This window comes from Callithrix jacchus, chromosome 5, assembly GCF_049354715.1.
Source record: "Callithrix jacchus isolate 240 chromosome 5, calJac240_pri, whole genome shotgun sequence".
Taxonomy (NCBI): domain Eukaryota; kingdom Metazoa; phylum Chordata; class Mammalia; order Primates; family Cebidae; genus Callithrix; species Callithrix jacchus.
In genome coordinates this window covers 63053953-63072001 of record NC_133506.1, presented here as the reverse complement: position 1 = coordinate 63072001, position 18049 = coordinate 63053953, and the positions used below count along the sequence as shown (strand labels likewise).

Below are 18049 nucleotides of genomic sequence, written 5' to 3'. Positions count from 1 at the left end.
ACCCAAAGAAAAAACTTGTTACCTGCATTATGTGAGAAAAAAAAGATATACATCAGGTTCTTCTCATTGTTGTCCTTTTCAATAAAAACAGTGTTTACAGGCAGTAAAACCTATTTGGAAAATATTACATTCTTATATAAGGGAAATCCTTTTTTAATGATGATATTAGTTAGCTTTTTCTGGACTTACTATGCAGGTACTATGCATCATTCTAAGCACTGTCCATGCGTCGAATTCATATAATCCTTTCAACAGTGTGAGGTTGGTAACATATTAGGTATTTTATAAAGAAAGAAAATAGGCACAGAAAGGCCCCATGACCCTCCTCAGCGGATACACTTGGCCAGTAGCAGACCCAGCACTCAAACCCAAGAATTCCACCTCAAAAACATGTGTTTCATGAGATGCTGTGAAGGTTAGCTTTATTTTCATTTTCAAGTGTTTTAAAGAGATATGACAGCAGATTAATCCACACTGTCATTCCATTTCTAACTATAACTATAAATAATAATTTCAGAATCTTGCAATTTTTTCTGTTATAAAAACTATACAGAGGCAAGTTTGGAAACCTACATTCAAAAACTAAAAATCGTTTTTAATGAAATTCATCAACAGGCATTCATTCATGTATTCATCCATTTATTTGCACATTTAACAAATAAATACTAATTAAGCACACAATACATCCTGATGGCAATGCTGGTCCAGGGAAACATGGTGTTTTGATACTTTAGAACTTTAGAATTCATTGTGGGTCAACTTGATTAAATTTTTTTTAAACTCAGAAGTAATAATCTGTGATAGACTGTCAACAATTAGCTTTCCTAAAGTACTTGAACAAAAACCTCCCCTTCTCCCCAGAATCTAAACAACTCTAAAGTTGATACGCCTGACATTTTAGAGTGCCTTAGTAAATCATACCTATTCATCAAGGGATGTTTAAATTCTGTTCAGTATGGCCTACGTATTTGCATGTTTATTATTTCACAATTTAAAAAAATCTATACGTAACAGTTTAAATTTTAGTTCACATTTACATGCTCAGTTAGACTAATGTTACATTTCTGAAGGAACAACTCTTACCATAAAACTCTACATGAATAAACATTTTAAGGACAATTAGTTTGCTAAAAGCCTATAAAAGATAATGAGTCGAGCTTTCAAGCACTGAGACATGCAAACAAAACTAAATCTCATAAACATGTGCTTCTTTCCTGATCATTGCCAGCATCATACAAACACACTCTAAAAGCTTCTATTTTAAAATAAAAAAGAAAGAAAAATCCCTGAATTCCATATTCTTCTTCAGTTATCACCCATTTCTCTACTCTCTTTCCCAGTAAACATTTCCCCAAGGGGTGTCTATGCTTATCCATGATAGTCAGGGTTCCACAGCAATTATTTATTGAAACTGCTCCTTGTCAAAGTCACCAGCCCTCAGAATAATCTGTCTTTCAGCATTGATAGTTGAGTATCCTCTAGCTTTGGCAGTCTACACTATTCCATTTCCAGAAAAAGTAACCACTGCAAATGTTCCTTCTCAGAGAAATTAAGAACGTTTAAATTTTATCTCCTTTCATCCTCATCTACTTCACTTAAACCACTGTCATCATCTACTTGCAGCAGACCATGAGTTACTAAATTAGCCTTCTCAAACATTGGTGTAATCACATTATTGTGAGGTCCATTTTTTATTTTCATTTTTCTTTACTTCCTTCATATGTAATACAGAACCACAACTTTAAAAAAATCTGGCCGGGTGCAGTGGCTCATGCCTATAATCCCAGCACTTTGGGAGGTCGAGGCAAGTAGATCATGAGGTCAGGAGATCGAGACCATCCTAGCCATGGTGAAACCCTGTATCCACTAAAATACAAAATCATTAGCCAGGCATGGTGGCATGCACCTCTGGTCCCAGCTACTCAGGAGGCTGAGGCAGGGAAATCACTTGAATCCAGGAGATGGAGGCTGCAGTGAGCTGAGATTGGGCCACTGCACTCCAGCCTGGCAAAAGAGCAAGACTCTGTCTCAAAACAAAAAAAAAATCTATAAAAAGCCAATGTTTTATAATAATTCTACTGATAACAAATAAAAAACAATTTTTTAAAATTCCAACTCTTCCCTATCTCAATTCATTAATTTAAAAAACAGTTATGAATTACCAACATATAAAAAAATATATATTTCCTGCCTCAAAAAACAAGTGATATACAATTTGATACAATGTGTTAAGAGTTGTTATATGAAAAGTTATATTTTAGCACAAGAAAGGCTTTACAGAAGAAGCAAAATAGGAGCTCACCAGGGAAAAATAGAGAAAACGACTCCACTCAGAGAACAGAATGAGAGCACAAAGATTAGTCCCATGGAGTCTGGGTGTTTCCTAGGAACTTGAAAGGAAGAGTGTAAAACACAAGGAAACTAAGAATGGAAAATGAATGCTACATCAGACAGCTGGAGCATACAGACAATGACTCTTAGACATAAAACTCGTAAGTAGATCTGTTCTATGTTTTGGGTTTTGTTTTTAAATAGAATAATATTTAAACAGTTTAAACAAGGTTTTAAAAATATCAGGCACATATTAAAGAAATAAAAAAAATGTCTTGGGAAGAAAAAAATCTTACTGTTAAAATTCCTAAATGTCAGTGTATACAGTTCAAAAATAGCAATATTTTTGTTAGTTATAGAAGTTTGTTTGAAAATAATTTGGTAAATTTTCTATATGTTTAGTCTAGTTTTTTTTTTTTTTGAGACGGAGTTTCGCTCTTGTTACCCAGGCTGGAGTGCAATGGCACAATTTTGGCTCACTGCAACCTCTGCCTCCTGGGTTCAGGCAATTCTCTTGCCTCAGCCTCCCGAGTAGCTGGGACCACAGGCGCGTGCTACCATGCCCAGCTAATTTTTTTATTTTTAGTAGAGATGGGGTTTCACCATGTTGACCAGGATGGTCTCGATCTCTTGACCTCATGATCCACCCACCTCGGTCTCCACCTGCCTTGGCCTCCCAAAGTGCTGGGATTACAGGCGTGAGCCACCGTGCCCGGCCCATAGTCTAGTTTTTAATCTTAACACAGAAAGCTGAATTTGCCAGCAGAAAATTGTAATGACTTTTTTTTTTTTCAAAGCTTGCTTATTTGGGTTCAATTTTGTCAGCTCTTCTGTGGGCCCTGACACTGTGCTAGGCACAAGGACGTGTAAGGGTAGTACTAGGCACCTCACCCTGACTCATGCTTAGAACTGGATGCTGTTTTTTCTTTTCTTTCTTTCTTTTTTTTTTTTTGAAGAAAGAGAAAGAAAAAGAGGGAAAAAGAGAAAAAAAAGAGGGAAAAAGAAATGACTTTTTTTTATGAAGTAAACACATAGCATCACTACCATTGCATGGAACAGAAAGTGAACAACAACAACAAAATAGATTAAGGAATATAAAAAAGTATCACTATCATATAGCTACACACATTAACAAAAAGACAAACATTTACCACTTGAGATTATGTTAGGAGTTTAGAAGAAGCCTCTGAAAATACCAAAAACTGAAACAAAACTAATAATTGCTGTTTGTTTTTAACTATGTAGAGAACTCTCTGGTTAAGACTAAAAAAAAAGAGAGAGATCTTGCTGAGACCAATTATTAAACACTTCCTCTTGACCCCTACATCCAAATTAATTACATAGTTCTGGAATATGAAATCATTTTCATTTTGAACATAGTTGATGGAAGGCAACTTTTAAACAGAAAACTGCAGTTTAAAGTTGCATCAGACTTAGGAAAGAACTGACCTATAGCACAGTAGTAACAAGCAACCACCCACAGCCAGTTCTAAATACAGTCAATCAATCAACCACTATCAATGTGGGCCACTTGCTTCTGAAAGACAGGCGATCAAACACAAACTTACTCCAATCCACAAGCCTGGGAGTGCTGACCAACCCACAGCAGCCTCCCTCACATAGCCACGTTTCTCCAGATCATGTCAACCCTCTTATGCCCTGAGAGTCTGCCAATCCTTCAAGTCCGATCCACCCACCACCCTATATAAGAGCCACAGCTGCTCAGAGTGCCTGATCAGCACAGCTCTCTGATAGAAAGCAATATATTCCGACTTGGCCTTTTAACTTCAAATACTGAAGGTTCATAATTGCTTGAAAACAATTTTTAAGTCCATTACATTTACCACCCTTATATTTTTTCTTTATAAATTACCAGTGAAGTTTGTAATTCCTTTGATCCATTTTATCATAAGTAAAACTATCATGATTATTACTAAAACAGTAAATACTGAGTAACCACAATATTGAGCTTTACTCTCTAAATGGAAAACTATTAACATAAAGAATGCAGCCTATTACAAAGAGCTAAAAAAAAATCCCAAAAGGCATATAATTGCCAAGCAAAAGTGTTAGAATGAACCCATGTTAATCCTTTTATTATTTCTTTTCTTTTTTTTGAGACAGACTCTCACTCTGTCACCAGGTGCCAGGCTGGAGTACAGTGGCATGACCTCTGCTCACCGCAACCTCCACTTCCTGGGTTTGAGCAATTCTCCTGCCTCAGCCTCCCTAGTAGCTGGGACTACAGGTGCACTCCACCATGCCCAGCTAATTTTTTTGTATTTTTGGTAGAAGATGGGGTTTCACCATGTTGACCAGGATGGTCTCGATCTCTTGACCTTGTGATCCACCCGCCTCGGCCTCCCAAAGTGCTGGGATTACAGGCCTGAGCCACTGTGCCTGGCCTTTCTTTCTTTCTTTTTTTTTTTTTTAACATGAGAATCAGTCTAATGTTTTTAAAATACACCAAAGGGTAAACTTCACTTGCTCATTTAGTGAGTATTTGTTGAGTAGCTACTTATTGCATGCTAGGCACTTTTCTAGGAACACAGGACATGGTAGTGAACAACAAAAATCCTTCTCATGAGAGTGAAATAAACACACAATGACAGTAGATAGATTAGGCAAATATATAATGTTAGAGGGAAAAACTGAAGCAGGAAAATGAAATGTTTACAGGTTTGAGAGGAGGAATGGTGAGAATTTTAGGATGGCCAGAAAAGTCCTGACTGAGAAAGGGGCTTTTAAGTAGAGAACTGAAGGAGTGGAAGGAGAAAGCCAGGAGGCTATCTGAGGAAAAGGCATCCCAGACACAGGGAACTGCCCAGTACAGAGGTATGCCTAGAGTGTTTAAGCAACAGTGATATATAAGGAAGAGCAAGAAGTTCAGTGTGGCTGAAGTAGAGCAAAGGGAGTAAGAAACAGAAATTTAAGTTGAGAGAGGGGCATTAGGGGGAACCCTGACACATACTCAGAGTAAAAGGGGAGGCAATCAGATGGGTCTGAGCAGAGGAATGACATCATCTGACTTACATTTTAAAGACGGCCACTGAGTTAAGGATTGATGAAAAGAAAATTCTTTTAAGAAAACAGAAAGACCAATTAACAGTCTATTACTTGCATCTACACAGCAGATGGTGGTGGCTTGGACATGGACGATATGACTAGCTTCTGGATATATTCTTCAGGTACTCCTGACAAGATCTACTGACAGATGAGACATGAGGTGTCAGAGAGAGAGGTGAGTCAAGGATGACACTTTGGTTTCTAGCAGAGCAATTGCAAGAGTGCCATGAATGCAAAGGAAACACTATGTGAGGGTAGGTATGAGAAAGAACACTGGTACCCCAATCTTGGACCTGGTAAGTTTGTGATACCGAACAGTTTGTGATCAACCAAACAGAGATGCCAGGTTAGTACAGAAGTCTAGAATTAAGGAGAGAGATCGAGGCAGGAGACATGCATTTGGAAATCATTAGCAGACTCAAGATAGTAAGCCATGAGAAAGAAGATTGAGGACTGAGCCCCGGGACACATCAATGTGTAAAATGTGGGATATGAGAAGAAACCAAAACAGATTATAACAGATGGACTAGAAAGGCATGAAGAAAAGCCAGGTGAGTGAGGGAGATCCTGAAAACCAAGTGAAGACACTGCTATGGAGGAGAGAGAGGTTTCCATCAGGTCCGATATCGCTGACAGGTTAAATAAAATGAGGTGTAAGAAACAATGTCTAGATTTGCTGAAGTGAAAATCAGTGGTAAACTGAGAACAACAATCCTGGAAGAGCGGTGGGAGTGAAAATTACTGGTGTCAGCTCAAGAGTGAATGGACAGGAAATCTAAATCCATGAGTATAAACCATTCTTTCAAGGCCAACATACCTAGGGACATGACGTAGATGACCTTATTTTCTTCTTGTTTAGCTGTATTTTTCAATTCTTATATTACTATATAGTATATTTTTACCCTTTAAAAGTTTTTAAAATTATGTCTATATGGTATTTTTGCAATGCCAGATCAAGGTATTGAATAAAAAATTCATGAAGTTGTAGAACCAAAAGATTGAACTTTTCTAGATTACATAAGCTGATTATCATTTTGCTCATGCTTATACATAAAGATCCAGGAAGACTAAAAGTTTCAGAAGAAGCATTTCTTGCTTAATAAAAATCATCCAACTCTAGAATATGTTATACTCATCAAATATACAAAAACAGTAGTCAAAATATGGAATTCTATTAACAGGAATAAAAGGGGACAAATGCAGAAAATAATCTTATTTTGTAAACCAAATTTGTTGAAATTATATGAAGCCACTGTTGAAAAATATGGTGTACTCCCTACTGAAATATATTATCTTTTTAAAAAAAGGATAATGGCATGCAGGTAGGGCACCTTTAAAAAGAGGATTCACTTCATAAAAGCACCTTGGTTTTAGAACAAGGGTCAGCAAATTGGGGCTTGTGGGCCAAATCCAGACCACTGCTCATTTTCAGGAGGAAATTTCCTTGAAACACAGCCGCACTTACTCACTTTATAATCCACAAAGCCTGCAATATTTACTAACTGGCTCTTTACAAAAAGGGCTAACTCTTGGTTCAGTACATCTAAGATCCTCTCATATATTTTAGCAAGTTTTACCTGATATACTGAAACGCTTATGTGGAATATGAATCCCCTTGTGCAATCCCTTGGCAATATACAGATTAATTTGAGGGTCTGGTATTTCAGCACTCATACACTGAAAACAAAAATCAAAAATTTAATAACTAGCAGTTCTGTTGCTAACAAGGTACGGTGTCAGTGTAGCATGTAGCTAGCTTCCTGTTGTAACTGAGCAGATATTATGAGAATTTCAACAAAACTGGCTTAAGATGTGTCACCAAACTAAATGCTTTAAATACACTTTGTGAAATAATCAGGACACTCTAGATCTAACACCTTCGTTTATTAAAATGACTGCATACTACATGATTTTCTAGGTATGACAATTGTACTATTTCCTTATTGCTAAGGATTTAGCCTATCTCCAACTTTTTGATATTACAATGCTATAATATCTTTATACATAAGTACATATGTAACACATATAAATAACCTTAACATACATATGTCATACTTACGACATATTTACCCATTAGCCTGTCATATATTATTATTATTATTTTTTGCCAATCAGTTTGAGCTTATGAGGTTGCTCAGGTTAGCCTTGAACTGATGACCTCGCCTTCGTGAGCGCCATGACCTCCGGCGGGAGCCACTTTGGACCCCTAGCCTGTCATATATTATATACTACATGTAATAAATGTCCTTAATGCATATGTGTATGTGTTTACACAAGTAATATTTTCCTCTGGGCTCTCATCTCAAAGGTGAAGCCGTTAAAAGAGTGATGTGTTTGAAATTTTGATGCACGCTACTAAACTACCCTGCAAAAAGGATTTCCCAATTTCATTTAACAACAGTGTATGAAAATGCCTTTTTCCTCATATTTGCCAATGCTTCCTATTTTTTTAAATAAAAAATATGATTGGAAAACATGGCATCTCGTTAATTTGCATTTTTCTGATAACCAAAAAAGGCTGAATATCCTAGTAAAAGTATAAAATTTGTTCAGCATGAATATTAGCCAAAATTCAAATTCACTTTATAGCACATAATTGTCTCTTGTTTTTTTGTTTTTTGTGTTTTTTTTTTAATGGAGTTTGGCTTTTGTTGCCCAGGCTGGAGTGCAATGGCACAATCTTGGCTCACTGCAACCTCCACCTTCTGGGTTCAAGTGATTCTCCTGCCTCAGCCTCCCGAGTAGCTGGGATTACAGGTATGCACCACCACACTCAGCTAATTTTGTATTTTTATTAGAGATGGGGTTTCTCTGTGTTGGTCAGGCTGGTCTCAAACTCCCAACCTCAGGTGATTCGCCCACTTCAGCCTCCCAAAATGCTGAGATTCCAGGCCTGAGCCACCACACCCACCCAATTGTCTCCTGTTAAGTGTTGCTATAGGCTTACTGTCATGCACTTCATTCTCCTTCCTAGGAAACTGCTGATTAAGTCCATCATCATCACTGCTAGCAGCGGCACCATCAGGTAGGCTTCCGGATAATTCTGCATTATTACTCATGTGCTGCTTCATTTCTTCTTCAACCTTGAGTGAAAGTTTGATGTTAGGATGATTGTTATTACTTTATTCAATACAAAGAATTTTGTTCTGTTTTCATTGATTTCATCACTTGACTCAGTTTACTTATCATAATTTTAGTCATTAAAATACTTTGTGCTTAATTTTATCATATCTAAAACTATAATAGAATTATAATTATTATAATTGTATCATCAACGGTTTTGTAAAGTCAGCTTTATTTCTGTTTCAATCAATGAGACAGAATTTTCCAAAATTTCAACAAGTGCCCTTCTTAATTTTGTGCTTTTATTCCCAACCACCCTTCACTATGTATTATAAAATTTTACCTCATTTGACTGGTACAAAGACAAATAAGAAGACAAAGACAGAAAGCATGTCTTCTTCTGTCTTTACCACTTGGCTTCAACATTAACAGCCAGACTGAGAGGGTGTGACACTGTGGGGCTTCAGGAACAGAAAGGAAGCTTTCTCTTTTCTGCACTAAGCTATTCTTTTCCCCCGCTAACTTTTGTCATTTTTTTTTTTCATTTGAATCCTGGGATGTCAAAGCTCACTGAAATACAAGTCTGCCTCAACACAAAAAGCAGAGTGAAACTGCTAAGCTGCTAGTGTGGAATTATGGAAATGAGATGCTTCCCAAATTTCACATTCAATAGCCATAGAAGTTTGTAGCTGGAGGATATGCAGCATAAGAATCTACTTTAGCCCACTTCTATTGATAACAGGAACAAAGCCAAAAAAGATTTGGGCTATCTTAAATTATTAAAGCAAAGAAAACAGTATTAAACCAGAAATTTAGATTTAATTTAAATGTTTACACACCTGTGGCTGCTTATTTTCACGTCCTTTAAGTGTTTCTTCTTCTTTCTCCGATGGCAGCTCCAAGTCTTGTTCTTCTGCGAAATCGAAATGTTTAGTTAAACTTACAAGTTAGATAAAAGAGAGAGTCTTTACAAAAATAGATTTTAAATTATGTTTCATTTTAAGATGGAGTCTCACTCTGTCACCCAGGCTAGAGTGCAGTGGCACGATATTGGCTCACTGCAACCTCCGCCTCCTGGGTTCAAGCAATTCTCCTGCCTCAGCCTCCTGAGTAACTGGGATTATAGGTGCATGCCACCACGCCTGGGTAATATTTGTATTTTTAGTATAGACAGGGTTTCACCATGTTGATCAGGCTGGTCTTGAACTCCTGACCTTGGAATTCACCTGCCTCAGTCTCCCAAAGTGCTGGGATTATAGATGTGACTACAGAAACAGTCCCACGTCCTGCTGTCTCCCATAAACACACTATGCATTCAGGGCTTATTATATTTTATATGTCCTATGCTTGCAATTCATTAAGTTTAATTAACTATCATCTCTCACTTTTCTACTTTTTTTTTTTTAAAGCAGACAAGTTAGGACAAACATTTTATTATCAAAATAAACACTTTTGTATAAAAGCTTTACAGATCAACAGCTATATTTACACTTATTGATTCAAGGTCCAATCATGCATCAAACACTGAATGGGTCAGCAATGGTTTACTCATGCAAGTAAATTGGACACACAAACACTTAGATTCCTCCTCTACCAAATTATGCAAAGAGGCGGGGGAATACTGACACAGGAAACCTGTCCAGAAACTAGACTGGCAGAGATGTCAGGTTAACAAACTGCTGAAAGTTACATCTCTAAAAAGGCACTTCTCATTCTTACAAAAATGCTTAAAATCTAAACTTGAACCCTGTGCCTAGGTTCATAAATTTTCGAGAAACTGTAAAGAACCATAGACTAGTTTTTAATATCAAGTTTCCAAGCAAAATTGTCCAAGAATTTATTTGCAGTACCTTACATGTAAACTGAAATAAACTTGGCAAACTATAATCATACTAAAGTAAGTTTTATACTGAAAATTCAAATCGGCCTACTGGTAATTTCCAGATAGCTTTTCTATCACAATTTTAAGTATTACTTGCCCACCAACCTTTGAATCATGATTGTATAAGCTAGACATACCATTTACCCTTCGGGCACAAGAAATTAGCAGAAATTAAGTCTCAACTGTGACAACAACTTGTAACATAAGCACAATGCATGGGTTTGAGAGGCATGTAAAGTAATGTACTCCAATCTGCAGTAATCACCTAATTTCTCCACATGGTTTTAAGACTTCTGTGCCTTGATTCTATTAAAAATTTCAACTAGTATGAATGCTAAATCATACTTGTTTATATGTAAACAAGTTAGAAGGCTGTTCTCTGAAATTCTCTAGTTACTTAATACTATTACTGTGTTTCTAAGTGCTTAGCTTTTATGAGGGCTATTTCAACACCAAGTAAATAAAATACGCTTTCATAAAACTATAAAGGAAATTACAAAACTAAGTGGCTAGAGAGGACCACTGGAAATGGAGGGCGATGCTATGAGGTGGGGGTTGGAAGCAGAGAAGAAACTGCAGGAAGGCAAAGTGTAACTAGTAATATACCTTCCGCGATGCTCCAGAAACATGTCGACTGAGATTACCTTGATTGGAGTTTCTTATAAAACAGTCTGATCATCAAGATCCTTGACTCGGGTTTCAGTGAAAAAATTGGAAACTTTAACAAGAAAGATTTGAGAAGCAGAAGACAGGCCGTGAATTTTCCAGATATTATGCTTGCATTTCAAATTCCTGTTTCAGACTTTTCAAGTAGGCATGCACATTCCCAACGCCATGATATTTGGCTAAATACACAAGGACTCCAGTTGCATGCCGTCCATCTCGCTGCTGGCAGAAACTGCAGTTGCAGACTCCTCGACAGGGCGGGCAATGCCAGTTCAGATCCAGCAAAGCATCCCTGACCTCTTCACCAAAACGGTTTCGAAGGCAGGGGCCACAGAACTGTCCTCAAACGCCACAGCAGTCTGGGTTTCTGCAGTTTGTTCTGGTATCAAGTCTTCTGACGGCGTTGATGACAAGTGGAGCCCAGTGAACGGTCATATATCTTCTCTCCAGAGTTGCTGCAGATGTTCTCCAAATCTTACTCTAATTTCTTCCACTGGGCGAATTACACGCGGAAGGGTCAGGGATGACCTGGAGCGACGACTTTTGGGCATGTCATCTTCGTTCATGTAGCTGTCCATGGTCTTCCTCTTTCTCACCAACATGTACTTATCCTCTTCCTCCTCTTCCTCCTCCATGGGTAGAGCGTCAACAAACCCGATGACCCGGGACCTTGACCTGAGGTCAAGAGGACGAGCTCTCCCTTCAGGGTTCCTCCTGGACGCAACACCTGGGAATGTACGCCACACCTGGGAATGTACGCCACACCTGGGAATGTACGCCTTCGAGGTCTCCTCGATTGTGAGTTGGACCCTGGAAGGGAATATCTTCCAGGGAACCAGCCAGGGAAGCTTTCTAATTCAGACATGAGTTTTGCAAGATTGCTTTGTTTTGCTTTATATTTAAAGCCCTTTTCTCCAAAAAATTCATCCCAGTTTCATCTTCTGAATTGGAGTTGGAATCAGTCGCAGAATTCTCCGAGGACTGTGGGAGCTCTGCTTTTTTGTTGGTTGCTCCTCTGGTACTTCGAGCTGGAAACTCCATCGCCGCCCTGAGAGGTCCAGAGTGCCTGCACTGGCTGCGGGTCCTACAGCCTTCCCGAACTGACTGCAGCCTCGTGTTTGCAAAATTATCAGAAGCAAAGCTGTCACAACTGTCATCAGAGATGATGAGGTTTCCATGGAAATCAACTTCACATACCTGAATTTCTTTAAGTTCTTTACTCTGAGATCGTTCTGTAGCACGCAGAGAGCGACCATGTTGGCGGCGGGTGCCCAGGCCCATACTTGGAGCTGGAAGAGCGAAGCAGCCGTGTGCTCAGAGGTCCCACAGCAGGAGTAACAGCAGCCGCGCGGCCGGCAGGCGGGGCGCGCCGACCCCACTTTTCTACGTTTTTATGTTTACTACTTACTTTGATTCACCTAGCAGTCTCTATTACATATTTTGCTTTCCATTAAGATTCTTCATGGATATAAATTTTTTATAAACAGAATTTATGTCTAACCATTTTAAACTTAAATATACATGATGGGATCGTGTGTATGTATTCTAGATTCTTTGTTACCTTTTTTGCTCTCTTTGTTTTCTGGCGGCTGTGATTGGCACACGTCATGGAGAGTGTTATTCCTTGAGCAAAGTTCAACTCCAATGTTCATCTTTTCTTGTTCTATTAATAAAAAACAGACTTCCTGTAATCCCAGCACTTTGGGAGGCCGAGGCAGGTGGATCACGAGGTCAAGAGATCGAGATCATCCTGGTCAACATGGTGAAACCCCGTCTCTACTAAAAATACAAAAACTTAGCTGGGCATGGTGGTATGTGCCTGTAATCCCAGCTACTCAGAAGGCTGAGGCAGGAGAATTGCCTGAACCCAGGAGGCGGAGGTTGCAGTGAGCTGAGATCCCGCCATTGCACTCCAGCCTGGGTAACAAGAGCGAAACTGTCTCAAAACAAACAAACAAAAAAACAGACTTACAGGATTTACAAAAAGTCATAATAAATATATTTTAAAAACTATTTTAATTATAGTAAGATAGTCTTTCCTGAATGTACCACTATTTTCAGAGTTTACTTTCAAATACTTGGATAAACTTCATACATTTCTATGCAAAATGAGAGCCTTAAGGGACCTAATTGTTCCCATATAAAAACAGGATTAGTCTAAGACCACATTAGATCCAAAAAGCATGCAGTACCATGAGACAGGAAAAAAATATATAACAAAAATATTTTCCTTTTTTCTTTTTTTTTTTTTTGAATGGAAACAACTTTTTCTAAATTGTTACACTTTAAGTTCTGGGATACATGTGCAGATCATGCAGGTTTGTTACTGCTACACAGGTATACATGTGCCATGATGGTTTGCTGTGTCCATCCTCCCGTTATCTACATTAGGTATTTCTCCTAATGTTATTCCTCCCCTATCCTCATACCCCCTGCTATCCTTCCCCATCCCCCTCACCTCCCAACAGGCCCTGGTGTGTGATGTTCCCCTCCCTGTGTCCATGCACTCTCACTGTTCAACACCCACTTACGAGTGAGAACATGAGGTGTTTGGTTTTCTGTTCTTGTGTCAGTTTGCTGAGGATGATGGTTTCCAGCTTCATCCACGTCCCTGCGAAGGACACGTACTCATCCTTTTTTATGGATGTATAGTATTCCATGGCATATATGTGCCACATTTTCTTTATCCAGTCTATCATTAATGGGCATTGGGGTTGGTTCCAAGTCTTTGCTATTGTGAACTGTGCTGCAATAAACATACATGTGCATGTGTCATTATAACTGAATGTTTTATAATCCTCTGGGTATATACCCAGTTTTGGGATTGCTGGGTCAAATGATATTCTTAGGTCTAGATCCTTGAAGAATCACTACACTGTCTTCCACAATGGTTGAACCAATTTACATTCCCACCAGCAGTGTAAAAGTGTTCTTATTTCTCCACATCCTCTCTGTTGTCTCCTGATTTCTTAATGATCGCCATTCTAACTGGCGTGAGATGGTATCTTAATGTGGTTTTGATTTGCATTTCTCTAATGACCAGTGATGATGAGCTTTTTTTCATATGTTTTTTTCTATATAAACAAAATTGTTGGGATTTAAAATTTCTAAGACAAGTGAAAGAAAAAAAGCAAAAACACACAGAAGTGAAACTTTAAAAGCCATTTCATCAAGGGCCCATTTATCCACAACCATATTCAACCCACATATGTATGTGGTTTAAAATATTGGCTCTAAATTGTGATCTGAGAATCCCTGGAGTTCAAGATCCAGGCAGGGGGTCTAAGAGGTCAAATAATACAAAATGTTATTTGTCATTTTCACTCTTATTCTTTTTCAAGTGTACAGTGGAGCTTGTCATAGACATGATGTGTCATAACGGCATAGCTCTAATGGTGAATGGGTCATAGTCCTAATGTCTATTGGAATGTGTGGTTGTGCATGCTTGTTTTTTAAATATTTTAATTTCTAAAATATTAAATATCAATAGATACAACCAACTTAAAAGCTCTTTGGAATCTGCAATCATTTTATTTATCTATCATTATGAAGAGGGTTTAACTGAGATCCAGTAATTTGATAGAAAACCAGAGCTTCCTGTGTCAATAAGGACAGACCTCAGTAATGTAATGTGACCAGAAAAAAGAAAGTTGCAAAATATGTAGAGTGTACAACAATTTATATACACTTTTAGGGCATAAAAACAAATCTACATATTATTTATGACCATAAACATATGTAATAAAATGTTTTAAAAGAGAATGGAAATGATAAATGGAAATGATAATTCACGGTGTCAGTTACCTCTAGGCAATAATATTTAATCATGTAAAAGAAACTTCAAGCCAGAAAGTTTCAGAACCAATGTTCCAGGAAACCCATCTCACATGCAAGGATACACAAAGGCTCAAAATAAAGGGATGGAGGAAGATTTACCAAACAAATGGAGAGCAAAAGAAAGCAGAAGTTGCAATTCTCATCTCTGATAAAATAGACTTTAAAGCAATAAAGATCAAAAGAGACAAAGAAGGCCATCACATAATGGTAAAAGGATCGATACAACAAGAAGAGCTAACGATCCTAAACATGTATGGACCCAATACAGGAGCACCCAGATACATAAGGCAAGTTCTTAATGACTTACAAAGAGACTTAGACTCCCACACAATAATAGTGGGAGACTTTAACACTCCACTGTCAAAATTAGACAGACCAACCAGACAGAAAATCAACGAGGATATCCAGGGCTTGAACTCAGACCTGGAGCAAGCAAACCTGATAGACATTTACAGAACTCTCAACCCCAAATCCACAGAATATACATTCTTCTCAGCACCACACCACACCTACTCTAAAATTGACCACATAATTGGAAGTAAAGCACTGCTCAGCAAATGCAAAACAACTGAAATCATAACAAACAGCCTCTCAGACCATAGTGCAATCAAGTTAGAACTCAGAATACAGAAACCAACCCAGAACCGCACAGCTTCATGGAAACTGAACAACTGGCTCTTGAATGTTGACTGGATAAACAATGAAATAGAGGCAGAAATAAAGAAGTTCTTCGAAGCCAATGAGAATGAAGACACAACATGCCAGAATCTCTGGGACACATTTATAGCAGTCTCTAGAGGAAAGTATATAGCAATAAGTGCCTATATGAGAAGAATGGAGAGATCCAAAATTGACACCCTATCATCAAAATTGAAAGAGCTAGAGGAGCAAGATAAAAAAAACTCAAAACCAGGAGAAGACAAGAAATAACTAAGATCAGAGCTGAACTGAAGGAGACTGAGACACAAAAACCCTCCAAAAAATCAATAAATCCAAGAGCTGGTTTTTTGAAAAGATCAACAAAATAGACCACTAGCCAGATTGATTAAAAAGAAAAGAGAAACAACCAAATAGATGCAATAAAAAATGATAAAGGGGAAATCACCACAGATTCCACAGAAATTCAAACCAACATCAGAGAATATTACAAACAACTCTATGCACATAAACTAGTAAACCTGGAAGAAATGGATAAATTCCTGGACTCCTGTGTCCTCCCAAGCCTAAACCAGGAGGAAGCTGAAACTATGAATAGACCAATAGCAAGGGCAGAAGTGGAGGCAGCAATTAAGAGCCTACCACACAAAAAAAGCCCAGGTCCAGACCAGTTCACAGCTGAATTCTACCAGACACACAAAGAGGAGCTGGTACCATTCCTTCTGAAACTATTCCAAATAATCCAAAAAGAAGGAATCCTTCCCAAATCATTCTATGAGACCAATATCATCCTGAGACCAAAACCCGGCAGAGACCCAACAAGAAAAGAAAACTTCAGGCCAATATCCATGATAAACATAGATGCAAAAATCTTCAATAAAATATTGGCAAGCCGATTGCAACAGCAAATCCAAAAACTTATCCATTATGATCAAGTAGGATTCATCCTGGGGATGCAAGGCTGGTTCAACATACGCATGTCTATAAACATAATTCACCACATAAACAGAACCAAAACCAAAAACTACATGATTATCTCAATTGACGCAGAGAAGGCATTTGACAAAATTCAACAGCCCTTTATGCTAAAAACCCTCAATAAACTCGGTATCGATGGAATGTATCTCAAAGTAATAAAAGCTATTTATGACAAACCAACAGCCAATATCATACTGAATGGGTAAAAACTGGAAGCATTCCCTTTGAAATCTGGCACTAGACAAGGATGCCCTCTGTCACCACTCCTATTCAATATAGTACTGGAAGTTCTAGCCAGAGCAATCAGGCAAGAAAAAGAAATAAAGGGTATTCAAGTAGGAAAGGTGGAAGCCAAATTGTCTCTATTTGCAGACGACATGATAGTATACCTAGAAGACCCCATCGCCTCAGCCCAAAAACTCCTGAAACTGATAAGCAACTTCAGCAAAGTCTCAGGATATAAAATCAATGTGCAAAAATCACAAGCCTTCCTCTACACCAGTAACAGACTTAGAGAAAGCCAAATCAAGAACGAACTGCCATTCACAATTGCTACAAAAAGAATAAAATACCTAGGAATACAATTCACAAGGAACGTAAGGGACTTCTTCAAGGAAAACTACAAACCACTGCTCAATGAAATCAGAGAGGAAACAAACAGATGGAGAAACATTCCATGCTCATGGTTAGGAAGAATTAATATCATAAAAATGGCTATACTGCCCAAAGTAATTTACAGAGTCAATGCTATACCCATCAAGCTACGATTGACTTTCTTCACAGAACTGGAAAAAACCACCATGAACTTCATATGGAACCAAAAGAGAGCCCGCATAGCCAAGTCAATTCTAAGCAAAAAGAACACAGCAGGGGGCATCACACTACCAGATTTCAAACTATACTACAAGGCTACAGTAATCAAAACAGCATGGTACTGGTACCAAAACAGAGATATAGACCAATGGAACAAAACAGAGACATCGAAGGCAACACAACATATCTACAACCATACAATCTTTGATAAATCCAACAAAAACAAGCAATGGGGAAAGGATTCCCTGTTCAACAAATGGTGTTGGGAAAACTGGCTAGCCATGTGCAGAAAGCAGAAACTGGACCCCTTCCTGACACCTTACACCAAAATTAACTCCAGATGGATTAAAGACTTAAACATAAGACCCGGCACAATAAAGACCCTAGAGGAAAATCTAGGCAAAACCATCCAAGACATAGGAGTAGGCAAGGACTTCATGAACAAAACACCAAAAGCATTGGCAACAAAGGCCAAAATAGACAAATGGGACCTAATCAAACTGCACAGCTTCTGCACGGCAAAATAAACAGTCACTAGAGTGAATCGGCAACCAACAGAATAGGAAAAAATTTTTGCAGTTTACCCATCTGACAAAGGGCTGATATCCAGAATTTACAAAGAACTCAAACAGATTTACAGGAAAAAAACAAACAAGCCCATTCAAAAGTGGGCAAAGGATATGAACAGACACTTTATGAAAGAAGACATATATGAGGCCAACAATCATATGAAAAAATGCTCATCGTCACTGGTCA

At 38.2% G+C, this 18049-nt stretch overlaps 1 protein-coding gene and 1 pseudogene across 11 annotated transcripts in view; both read right to left on the bottom strand.

Moving 5' to 3' along the window:
- The window catches only part of SPECC1 (sperm antigen with calponin homology and coiled-coil domains 1), a 498473-nt gene that overhangs the window by 80145 nt on the left and 400279 nt on the right, over positions 1-18049 (bottom strand). For 2 of the 10 annotated variants that reach the window (XR_013535353.1, XR_013535354.1), the window contains exons 15-18: positions 12570-12671; positions 9300-9373; positions 8345-8480; positions 23-110 (exon numbers count right to left, since the gene is read on the bottom strand). The gene's annotated coding sequence lies outside the window, so the exon portion shown is untranslated. Of the gene's footprint in view, positions 1-22; positions 8481-9299; positions 9374-10948; positions 12672-18049 lie in introns of all 10 variants that reach the window. The other 8 variants (XR_013535350.1, XR_013535351.1, XR_013535347.1 and 5 more) reach the window with 6 other exon arrangements.
- LOC100412005 (cell division cycle-associated protein 7-like) lies at positions 8345-12289 on the bottom strand (annotated as a pseudogene). Its single transcript, XR_013535360.1, has 4 exons — positions 11774-12289; positions 10949-11735; positions 9300-9373; positions 8345-8480 (listed from the first exon to the last, which is right to left on the bottom strand). The product of XR_013535360.1 is annotated as a cell division cycle-associated protein 7-like (transcript).